Source organism: Tenrec ecaudatus, chromosome 6 (assembly GCF_050624435.1).
Source record: "Tenrec ecaudatus isolate mTenEca1 chromosome 6, mTenEca1.hap1, whole genome shotgun sequence".
Lineage (NCBI taxonomy): Eukaryota > Metazoa > Chordata > Mammalia > Afrosoricida > Tenrecidae > Tenrec > Tenrec ecaudatus.
This window is the reverse complement of record NC_134535.1, coordinates 123,098,947-123,110,635: the sequence shown is the minus strand read 5'-3', so window position 1 is coordinate 123,110,635 and position 11,689 is coordinate 123,098,947. Positions and strand designations below refer to the sequence as shown.

At 41.0% G+C, this 11,689-nt stretch overlaps 1 pseudogene; it reads right to left on the bottom strand.

The window, feature by feature from the left end:
- Nucleotides 1–2,859: 2,859 nt before the first annotated feature.
- LOC142451191 (large ribosomal subunit protein eL14 pseudogene) lies at nucleotides 2,860–3,446 on the bottom strand (annotated as a pseudogene).
- Between the last annotated feature and the right edge of the window lie 8,243 nt (nucleotides 3,447–11,689).

Below are 11,689 nucleotides of genomic sequence, written 5' to 3'. Positions count from 1 at the left end.
GAGAAAGAAGCTGAGGACGGAGGCTACAGAGCTAAACACTACAATTAGGTGACTGGACCTGATAGACATTTATAGAGCTCTCCATCCAAATGCAAATAATTCAAATTCTTTTCAAGAGCACATAGCTCATATTCAAAAGGAGACCACATGCTGGGACATAAATTGAGGCTGAGTAAATTCAAACACATAGAGATTACTCAGACGTCCCCCTAGGACCACCATGTCATAAAGGAGGAGACCAACAAAAGGACGACCAGAAAACAAGGGCAAACAATTGGAGTATGAATAACAATCGTCTATGACATGAATTGATATTGGCCCTGTGTAGAGAGGAAATTGCATTCTAGAAATAGAATCTAATGAGAATGAGAATACAGCATACCAAACCTACGGGTTACAGCAAAAGCAGTTATCAGAGGAAGATTAATAGCGATTAATGCATTTATGAAAAAGGAAGAGAGACATATGACTAATACACTATCACAAAACCTCCAGCTACTAGAACAGAGTCAACAGAACAGCCCCTCCAGTAACAAAAGAAAAGAAATAATAAAAATCAGGGCAGAGTTGAACGAGTGGGAAGACAAGCGAACGATGCAAAAAAATAAATGCAGCAAAAAGCTGGTTCTTTGAAAGGATCAACAGAATAGACAGACTACTGGCCAGTCTAAGCAAGGAGGGGAAGGAGCAAACACCAATAGCCATGATGAGGGATGAAATTTGGGAAATAGCAATGGACCCCAATGAGATTAAAAGAATATCACTAAGTACCATGAAAGTGTATTCTAATGAATTCAATAACGTGGAAGACATAGATAAATACTTGGGAAAAAAAGGGCTCCCCAGATTATCCCACATAGTGGTAAAACACCTCAACAGACCCATAGCAAAATAAAAAATATATGGCTATCAAGAAACTATGGAGGAAAAAAGCTCCTGGACCAAACGGCTTCACAGAAGAATTCTACCAAGCATTCAGGGAAGAACTGATACCAACCCTCCACAAATTATTCCAGAGCAAAGAAGATGGCAAACTCTGAAAGTCCATCAACACGTGTGGTAGTTATATACTCCTCTGTCAATTTTAGGATTAAGAGTGTAGAGGTGGAGTCTAATCTGTCAATCATATCATAGCTAATGTGGCCTCTGTGTGGACATGGCTTTCTCCTGAGAATATTGGGAAATCTGGTTTGTCCTCCTTGGAGGTGGGAGAGACTCTCAAGACACTCCCTGGGAGACCCTACAGCTGACAAGACATATGGAACTACACTAGTGCCCTGAATTGGAGTAGCCCCATGGACCTACCCTGATGAAACCAGACCTCTGAATCTGGAGAAGGCCATGTAGAGACCCCTGTCAGCAGTGAGATGCTTACAACGTCACTGGATCCAAAGACTTTCTACCCACTGGCCTGTGATAAATCTGCATTTGGCACCATTGCATGTGTTTTATGAGTTTGTAGAGGACTTTATAGATTGGTATCAGATGTATGCGCTACTATCGGATTTATGGGCTTGGACAGGACAGGGCTGAGATGCTTTTATATTTTACAATTACCCTTTATATAAAACTCTGTTTTATACACACATGAGTGTCTTATGGATTTGTTTCTCTAGTCTACCCAGACTAACACAACAAGAATCACCACATTGATAAGAAAAAGATAAGAAAGACATGATAATATTGATAGACACAGAAAAAGCATTTGACAACATCCAACACTCATTCCTAATTAAGACACTCAAGAAGGTAGGAAAGGAAGGAAAATTCCTCAAGTTAACCCTATGACGCCAAGCATGTTTTCATAATATTTAATTAGTTAAATAAATATATGTATATATATTAATATATTGATAACTATGAAAGTAAAGAATAAAAACAACAATTTTTTCCTGAAATTAAAAAATTCAGCCATTATAGGGTTAATACAAGCTATTTATGAAAAGTCAACAACCATTATTAAAGTCAATGGGGAAAGATGAACACAATATCACTGAAAAAGAGGACCACATAAGAATGCCCCTTGTCCCTACTTCTATTCTGGAGGTACTGGTGTTTCTAGCTAACAACATAAGGCAGCAGGAGGTCATTAAATGTATCCATCTCAGAGAGGAGGAGGGGAAACTATTGGTATTTGCAGACAACATGATTCTAATAATTTAAAACCCCAAGAGCTCCCCAACAGGAATATTGGGAGTGATAGAGGAATACAGAAGTGTGCCAGGATACAAGTTCAAGAAACAGAAGACTATTGGTTTTATATATATATGTATATATATATATACATATACATACATACATACATACATACATACACACACACACACACATATTCGGAAAAAACCATGGAAGAGGAAATCAAGAAGGCAATGCCTTTCCCAATAGCCAAGAACAAATCAAAATATCTAAGGATGTGTCTAACCAAAAAACCAAAAGACTCATACAAGGAAAACTATAGAAACCTACTACAGGAAACCAAAAGTGACTTCCACAAATAGAATATACCAGGCTTGTGGATTGGAAGACTAACAACCTTCTTCAAAGAATTGGAAAAACTGATCACCAATTTCATATGGAGAGGGAAGAAACCCAGAATTAGCAGAGAACTCCTCAAGAAGATGGACCTGACATTAACACCTATTATACAGCCACAGTGGTCAAAACAGCATGGTACTGTGATAATGACAGATACTCAGACCAATGGAAAATAACAGAAAACCCAGAAATAAGCCATTAGCATGTAGACAACTGAACTTTGGCAATGGACCAAAAAGCATCAAGTGGGAGGTTGACGCACTTTTTTTGGCAGCCTTTGTCAGCGTGGCCAATAGAAACGTTAATACTTTTTATAACGGCCTGTTATGCTTTCTGGCCAGTTGCCTTCGGGGCAGGTGCTTTCTGGGCTGAGCTTTCTGAGCTTTTGGAGGCCCGGCCTTCTCCCCGCAGCTTTCGCCTTCTGGGCGGGGAGCCTTCTTGCTGGCAGTGTGGCAGCAGCCCCTTCTTAGCTGGAACCTGCTCCCTTCGCACACTAGCTTTTTTGGGAGAAGCCTTCAGGAGAGGCGCCCTTTGAAGCTTCCTCACTTCATACTCTATTAGCCGGTTCCTCATTTTCTTCATCTTCATGACTTAAAATGATCAAAATCTGTCATGTTGGCTTTCTTTTCTCTGGCTTTGATCTTTTTGGCCCATCTTGGGGCTGCCCATTTTGTACTGTTGTCCGCCTTCTGTCAGGTCTGTCAGACACACTTCTGTGGGGCACTGTGTGGGAACCTGAGGATGAAGACCGTGAGCTGCATGCATCTGAAAGACATGGCCTGCCTCCCCACTTGAGGGCAAGGGCCATCAACCAAAGCCCGCTTCTGATCAATCACGACCAGTTTCCCGGCATGAGGACCTAAGGAGATGTAGGCCACCGGGCCAACCTCCACGAAGCGCCCGAACACCATCTCGGCGGCGTTCGGCGAGAAGGGACACACTCTTTAACAAGTGGTACTGTAAACAATGGATATCCACCTGTAGCAAAAGGAAACAAGGCCCTTCCCTCACCCAGCGAACAAGAATGAACTCAAGATGGATCACATACCTAGAAGTAAAACCCTCAATTATCAGGACTATCCATGAAGGAGTCGGGACAAACCTAAGAACCTTGGCACAGGGAATGTATATGCTGTTACAGGGAAGGGAACTGATGAAGCGAAATGGGACAAGTGCAATATACTAACAGTAAAACATCTGTGTGGGTCAAAAGACTTCACCAAGAGAGTAACAAGCGAACCCATAAACTGGGAGCAGGTTATTAGCAATGACACAACAGAAAAAGGACTTATCTGCCCTTTGGGAAGATTTCCACTGTCCTTTAGGGAGATCCCAGAAGGGGGCTGTAGTGCTGCTGCTGTCCACTTACAAGTGGCACCTGCATGTCGTGCAGAGCCATCCGTAAACCAAGCATGACTTTTTTGGTCTTCAGTTAAAGTATGGTAAGGAACTCCCCAGGAGGCCATAGGTGCAGACTGGGAGAAAGGAGGCAATGTGACAGGAGTGGAGACTGTTGGCATTTGGGCCACTTCTTCATGCTTGTCCCTTCAGTCCTGGTTTGGCCCAATCTCGTATATACCACTTCCACTTAACAATGGAATGTTGCTGCACACGTCCAACTTTATGATTCTGTGGGTCAGACAATACCCAGTTCATGATGGGTAGTTCAGGCCTCATGGTGACTTGGTGGCCCATGGTGAGGCGTTCAGTCTCTACCAAGGCCCAGTAACAGGCCAACAGCTGTTTCTCAAATGCGGAGTAGTTGTCTGCAGAGGATGGCAGGATTTTATTCCAAAATCCCAATGGTCTACACTGTGATTCATGAATAGGGGTCTGCCAAAGACTCCACACTGCATCTTTATCTACAACTGACACCTCTAGCACCATTGGGTCAGCTGGATCATATGGTCCCAGTGGCAAAGCAGCTTGCACGGCAGCCTGAACCTGTTGAAGAGCCTTTTCCTGTTCTGGGCCCTACTCAAAATTGGAGGCTGTTCGTGTCACTTGATAAATAGGTCGAAATAGAACACCCAAGTGAGGGATATGTTGCTGCCAAAATCTGAAGAGGCCCACTAGGCATTATGCCTCTTGTTTAGTTGTTGGCGGGGGGTGGGGGGTGCAATAGTTTATTCTTCACTTTAATAGGAATGTCTTGACATGCCCCACACAGGACCACTAAAATTTTTACTGAGGTGGAGGGTGTTTGAATCTTCATCGGGTTAATTTCCCAACCTCTTGAATCAGATGTTGTACCAATGAATCCAGGGTCTTTGATACATCCTCCTTAGTGGGTCCAATAAGCATCATGACATCAATATACTGTAGTAGTGTGACATTTTGTGGGATAGACAGGCGATCAAGGTCCCTTTGGATTAAATCATGGCACAGCATGGAAGAGTTGATGTGCTTCTGGGGGAGAGTTGTGAAAGTGTGTTGTTGCCCCTGCCAGCTGAAGGCAAACTGCTTCTGGTGGTCCTTCGAGACTGATATTGAGAAGAGGACATTGGCCAGATCAATAGCTGCATACCAAGTAGCAGGAGAAGTATTAATTTGCTCAAGCAATAAAATCACATCAGGAATGGCAGCTGCTATTGGAGTCACCGCCTGGTTAAGTTTACAATAATCCACTGCCACTCTCCAGGATCCATCTGTATTATTTCCAGGCCAAATAGGTGAGTTAAATGGGGATGTAGTAGGAATCACCACCCCTGCATCTTTCAAGTCTTTGATGGTGGCACTGATCTCTGCAATCTCTCCAGGAATGCAGTATTGTTTTTTGTTTACTATTTTCCTAGGCAATGGCAGTTCTAATGGTGTCCACTTGGCCTTTCCTACCATGATAGCCCTTATTCCACATTTCAGGGATCCAATATGGGGGTTCTGCAGTTTAAGTTTGTATATTCCAATGATGCATTCTGGAACTGGGGAAATAGCCACAGGATGAGTCTGGGGCCCACTGGACCCACAGTGAGGCGTACCTGAGCTAAAACTCCATTGATAACTTGACCTCCATAAGCCCCCACTCTGACTGGTGGGCCTTCGAAACACTTTGGGTCTCCTGGAATTAGTGTCAGTTCTAAGCCAGTGTCCAGTAATCCCCACAAGGTCTGATTATTTCCTTTCCCCCAATGAACAGTCACTCTTGTGAAAGGCCTCAGGTCCCTTTGGGGAAGGCTAGAAGAAAGACTAACAGTATAGATCTTCGGTGATGGAGCAGGATCCTCCTTACAAGGGACCCAGCCTCCCCTTCATTCAAGGGGTTGTGGGTATGTAAACTGGCTCATGTCTGGGAATTGATTGAGTGATCATGACGGTCTATTCTGCTGTTCACCTGATCTATCATTCTTCTGCCTGTATAGATCATGTAAATATTTAGTAGGGTTCCCATGTATTTAACTCCTAAGAAGCCAATGCCATGAGTCCACACAAGACTTTGATTACTGCTGAAAACTTGTTGTCTATTATAACCACATCCAACCTGTCTCTGTTGATTCAGTGCTGACACCTGCACTCTACCATCACGGACCTAATCAGCCCCATTGTTGGCAAATATCAGAGTTTGCTTAGGGCAATCCCCACTGTTAATCCTGGTGCACATAAAATAGCAATTACAGGAGTCTTCAGAGATGCTGGGGCCACTTCGCAACTTGTTCCTTATGGTTGTGGTGAAAGGTATGTCCTCAGAGCACCCCCTTTTTGGGTCTATGGGGATATCCTGATAGATCCATTCCAACATACCAATTTCCCTAAGCTTTTGGATGCCGTCCTCTACAGTGTACCAAAGTAGGTCAGCCACCTCAAATTGGCCTAATCTAAGCCCTCTGGCAATCCGTGCTTCAGTGAACCAACCAAATAAGGAATTAGATGATCTCTTAGTCTCACTTGCTGAGACACTGTAAGAAGAATTTGTGCTTAGGGGACCCATATCCAGAAACTCGGACTGCACCAGTATCCCACACCCTTAGTAACCATTCCCAGGGATATTCCCCAGGCTTCTGCTTGTACGTATTTGAAAACTCGAGATGTTTGTGAGTGTAGCACGCTTCTTCTTGGGTAACCATCGAAACCTCACCTTTAGGAGCTTTCTGAGACTTAATTTTAGTTACAGGTCTAGAGGAAATAATGGGTGGGGAGGGTATTTCCCGAGTGTTCTCAGCAATATCTTGTAAGACATCTCCCTCAGGCAACTACAGATGCAGCCCCACCTGGCATTTCAGCTTGAGCAGTTTAATCTGTTCAGGTGTGGGTTGTTCTATTGACAGTGGGTTAGTACCTTCAGCTGGGAGGGGTGGATCTATTGACTGGGGTGACTCAATTGTCTCTAGGGGCTCAATATCCTCCTCTTCTGGATCATAAACCCATGTGTTTCCATCCCATTTTTGGGGGTCACAAATTTTTCTGATCAATGCCCTCACTTTGGTGTCAGACACTGCTCTAGATCTGCAATTCAGCGCACATTGTCATTCAGCCCCTTGCATAATGTGATTTTGGGCCTGGTTCTCAACAATGTTAGCTCTCTTACTAGAGGAGAGAAGGCTCTCCTTTGTAGTACAGGTGGAAGCTTTTAAATCTATAAGTCAGTGCCTGAGGCATGCTTCTGAGGCCCTGAGACCATGCCTCTCCTTAATCACACTTTCCATTGTAAGGAGGACCAGTCAACCAGCTTCCCTATAATTGCCATCCTGACAAAACTGCTGGAAAATATCCAACATATGAGCCTGTCATTTAACCAGCACCTCATCTATGGGTGCTGATACTGTAGGTGTTAACTTTGCTATTTCACACCACCGATTAGTAAGAGGGGCAGACTTATCCGTGCCTTTAGGTGTAGAAATAGCATTATCAGTGTTGTTAAGCCTAATCAGGCTGGAGAGCCAATTGAAGAAGCCCATATTTATGATTTTATTTCTCTAGAAGCACTCCTGGTACCAAGTGTGTTAGACAGAGTTCTCTAGAGAATCTAAACCAGGATACTAATAATTTTGTATATATTTATATAGATAGATACAAAAGAAATAAACAATCAGTCTATAAAGCAGTACAAATGGCTCAGTGCAACTCACTTCCACGAGACAGCTAGTACACCAGCAGTCTTCCAAGTCTTGAGGGCCGTGGGGTAGTCCTCCATGGAGCAATTCAAGCTATCTGGCCACAGGCAGCAACAGCAAGCAGGTCGCCAAGAGTCAGCCAGATGACAGGGACCGACAGTCCTCAGCTCAGGAGATGTACCTTCCATTAGTGTGGTGAAGCAGGTCTTGAAGGAACCTCAAGTTACAGCAACACAGTCCACAAGTTAGGTGTCCCACAGTAGCGTAGCATGCAACTGGAGGCACGGAACAAGCAAGGCAGCCGCACACTGCTCTGATGACCTAAGAGCAAGAGATGTGAAGCTTGCCGAGCCATTTATCTCTCCGCCCTTCAACCAATCTCACATGTGTTCATTGGCCATGTTGACACAACAAACTTACCTATCACAGTGGTTGAAGAGAGACGTCAGACTGTTTAATATGTAACAAAATAATAATTTATAAATTATCAAGGGTTCAGGGGGAAGGGAAGGCAGGGAGGGAGGGGGAAAAAGAGGAGCTGGTACCAGGGGCTCAAGTAGAAAGCAGATGTTTTGAGAATGATGATAACAGCAAATGTACAAATGTGCTTGACAGAATGAATGTATATATGTATAGTGATATGAATTGTATGAGCCAATAAAATGATTAAAAAAATAAGTACTGATGATCATGTTAAACACATCATCTCATGGCATGAGTTGGAGGAAATTATGCTAAGTAAGTTTAACCAGTCACAAAAGGACCAGTTAAACACAAGTCCACTGAGGTAAATATATTCAGCACAGTAAGTATAGAAGAAAAAGCCACATATATCATAGTGTATGGCTTGAGGGACAGTCAATCAGGCTGGGGACAGACCAAACTCACGACTGCACATATTATTCCCACTCAAATAAGGGGAAAGGGGTGGTGGAAGGCTGAAAATGGGAATGTAAAAGAGGGAGACAATGGCACGGGGTGACAAGGGCACTAATCCACCCAGGGTGAGGGTATTGTTTGTCTCCACAGAAATGGGAGTGTGATTGTAGACCTTCAGAGCAATGTAACCACATGGAGCAACTCATGAACAGAGAGGTCTACAGGCCAGGCTCCAATAAGAGCCAAGTTTGACCCCCTTCCTAGAAGTATGTGCTACAGAGGACAACACCAAACCTAGAGGTTGGGGAGAGGGGCCGGCCTGCCATGCCCACACAGAAGCAAACCAAGAAGGAGAAAGGGAGAGTGAGGGACTAGACCCCATACTGTCGCATCAGACCCCGAGGATGACATCCCTGCATGGACCTGCTAAGGCACAGAGAGGACTGTGGGACTGACAACAGCTGAAGAAATGTGTCCCTTGTTGGGGCATGCTGCAACAGAGAACAATACTGGGACACACAGTGGAGGGGGGTGATTCCCGTCTGAACCTCCAACCCCCAACTCCTACAGAGAGGTGAACCAAGACAGGAACACAACAGATCAGCAACAGGAGCAAAGCCAAGCCACAAAGCCCTTGAGGAGCCTCAGGCTAGAAGGGGCAGTTCTTAGAATCCTCCAGGAATGGTAAGGAGACAGTCATAAAGGTCAGCAGACCTGGAATGAGGTATGCTTTTTCGCTTTTTGTTTTTGCTAGTTTTTTCCTTCACTTTTTAGTCAATCTTTTGGTTTCTTTTTGCTTTGCCTCCATTATTGGTCGTTTGCCTACCTATATAAGATAGGCATTAGAAGCCAGCCCAAGGAGAAGTCAACTGGACACACATTCAGGAGGGACTTGCAGAGAGGAGGAGGTGGGGTGCGAGGTGGGGGAAGGATCGGTGAGCAAATAATGCCAGAAACATGGGTGAAGGGAGACAGCGGTTGGTGTAAGACTGTACCTAATAACCACAGGTAATATTACGATTGCAAAATGTCAAAAAGCACTTAGGACAGTCACAGGCCAGAGGTGCAGATTCACTGAGAGCCTGAGACTTAACTATCGAATTTTGTAATCCCTACCACATCAACTGAGTGACATTCTTCTCACACTCACGGAATACATACCAAAGTGGATTACACTTTGGGCCATAAAACATACCTCAAAACAATAAATAATACTAAGTATAATGCAGACCACAGTGGAATTAAATTATAATTTAATACAAGTGACTAGAAATTCACAAAAAATATACCGTATTTCTAAATAACATGAATCAATGGAGACTTGAAGAGAACATAACGTCGAGGACATAATGTCATGGGAAGAGGGAACTTTCTGGGATAATTCAAATATTCAAATTCATATGATTGAGGATTGCATGAGTTACATTTGTGAAAATGAACTATTCACCTAAAATTTCTGCACCTTACAGCTCATGAATCATATAAAAATGAAGTCAAGATAAAAATAAATAAAATATACCCAGAAAGACATTTCTTTTTCTGGTATATAGAAATGAATACAAGAAATGTGCTTTTTTATCCAGAAAATTTGCAAGCATTGATATTATTTCGAATTATTTGCCTGTCTGTTGTGCTGAGATTTCAATTTATGTAATCAAATTATCTAAAAATTTAAAGGAAATACCTCTTCCTTTACAATATTTTTCCTTCTTATTTCTTTGTCTTATATAGTTAATGACAATTTTAATACTATTCTATTTGTAAAGTAGCACTTGCTGTGAGCATTGTATTTTGTGATTGATATGTATAATATTTCATTATTAAACACCATTATTGCTGTTTAAATATAACATGTTAGAAATTTTAAGAAAATTTTCTCTTACTCTTAATTTGCTAAGAAGTTTTTCTTCAAATAGAAATCATTAGCTGTTGCTTGTATGCTTTCATTGAATAGCCACGTGACTTTAAAAAAATCTATTAATATAGTGATTTGCATAGACTGACTTGCTGATATGAGAGAATTCATGGAACATTCACACTTGAATACATATTTTAAAAACTATACTGTATTCAGTCAAATAATATTACATTTAGAAATGAAGTCTATTTATTTTTATCATTTTACCTTGCTTTAAAATCAAATTTACACTATATTAAAAAGAGCTGGGCACGCTTGTCTTTTTTACTATCTTCTGGAGAAACCTGTATAGTATATAGATTAGCTATCTGTTAAAAGATAGGCAAGGTTACTTTTTAAATTGTCGTTCAATTGCAATATTACTTATTTCAATTATTTATTCTTATTATATATTTTGACCTTTTAATATTTTTCCAGAAGTCTATCAATTTCTTTTTCTCTAAGCTGATTTTATATGTATATGAATCTTTTTCATAAGTTTTCTAATGTTTAACATGTTTTATATAATTATACTTCCTATTTGGCTTTTTTCATTTATTTGTGTGTTGTTTTGCATACTTTCATACATCTAGTTATTTAGTCTTTTCTCAGAACGACTATTTCTTTTTACTTTTCACTTTTTCTTTTTGATTACCTATATTTTCATTATTATACATTTTCCTTAAACTCCATTGTGTCTAGGTGTGATTTTTTCCTTATGTATCTTATTTGAACATCTTAAGGCACTATTAATTGGAAGCATTTTGCTTTCATTAAATTTGAGAGTTACATCATTCCTTCTTTAAAGTGTGCCTATCCATAACTATCTTTCTGATTTCTATTATTCAAAACCCATCATTCAGCAATGTATAGATCTAGATGGGGTACATATCAATAACTAATAGTTTTACATTTTAATATTTTTGTTTAATAAAAGCTTCTACCGTTTGCTAACAAATATTTTTTAATTAAAAAAAACATTTTTTATTTAGCTTCCACTTCTCTGAAATATTTTTTCTACCACATCCTTTCTTCAATAGACTCTCCCAGATAACAAATCCCTCCTCAGTTAGCATCTATTATATTACTGAGTTACTCAAAATGCAGTCTTTTTTTAAAATACTTTATTTCTATAGGTTATATTTTAATTTGATTTTGATTGAGTTCTTCCTTTAGCTTCATTTTAGTAATATTCATCCTTAATTTTTACTACTTTTATTTTTTTAATTATCAGAACAACTGGTTCAATGATTCTGTTTCTGGGAACAATTCTTGTTTGCTTAATTGCTTTTTGTAGTAGTTATTTTTCTCACATCTCCAGAGATTTTGC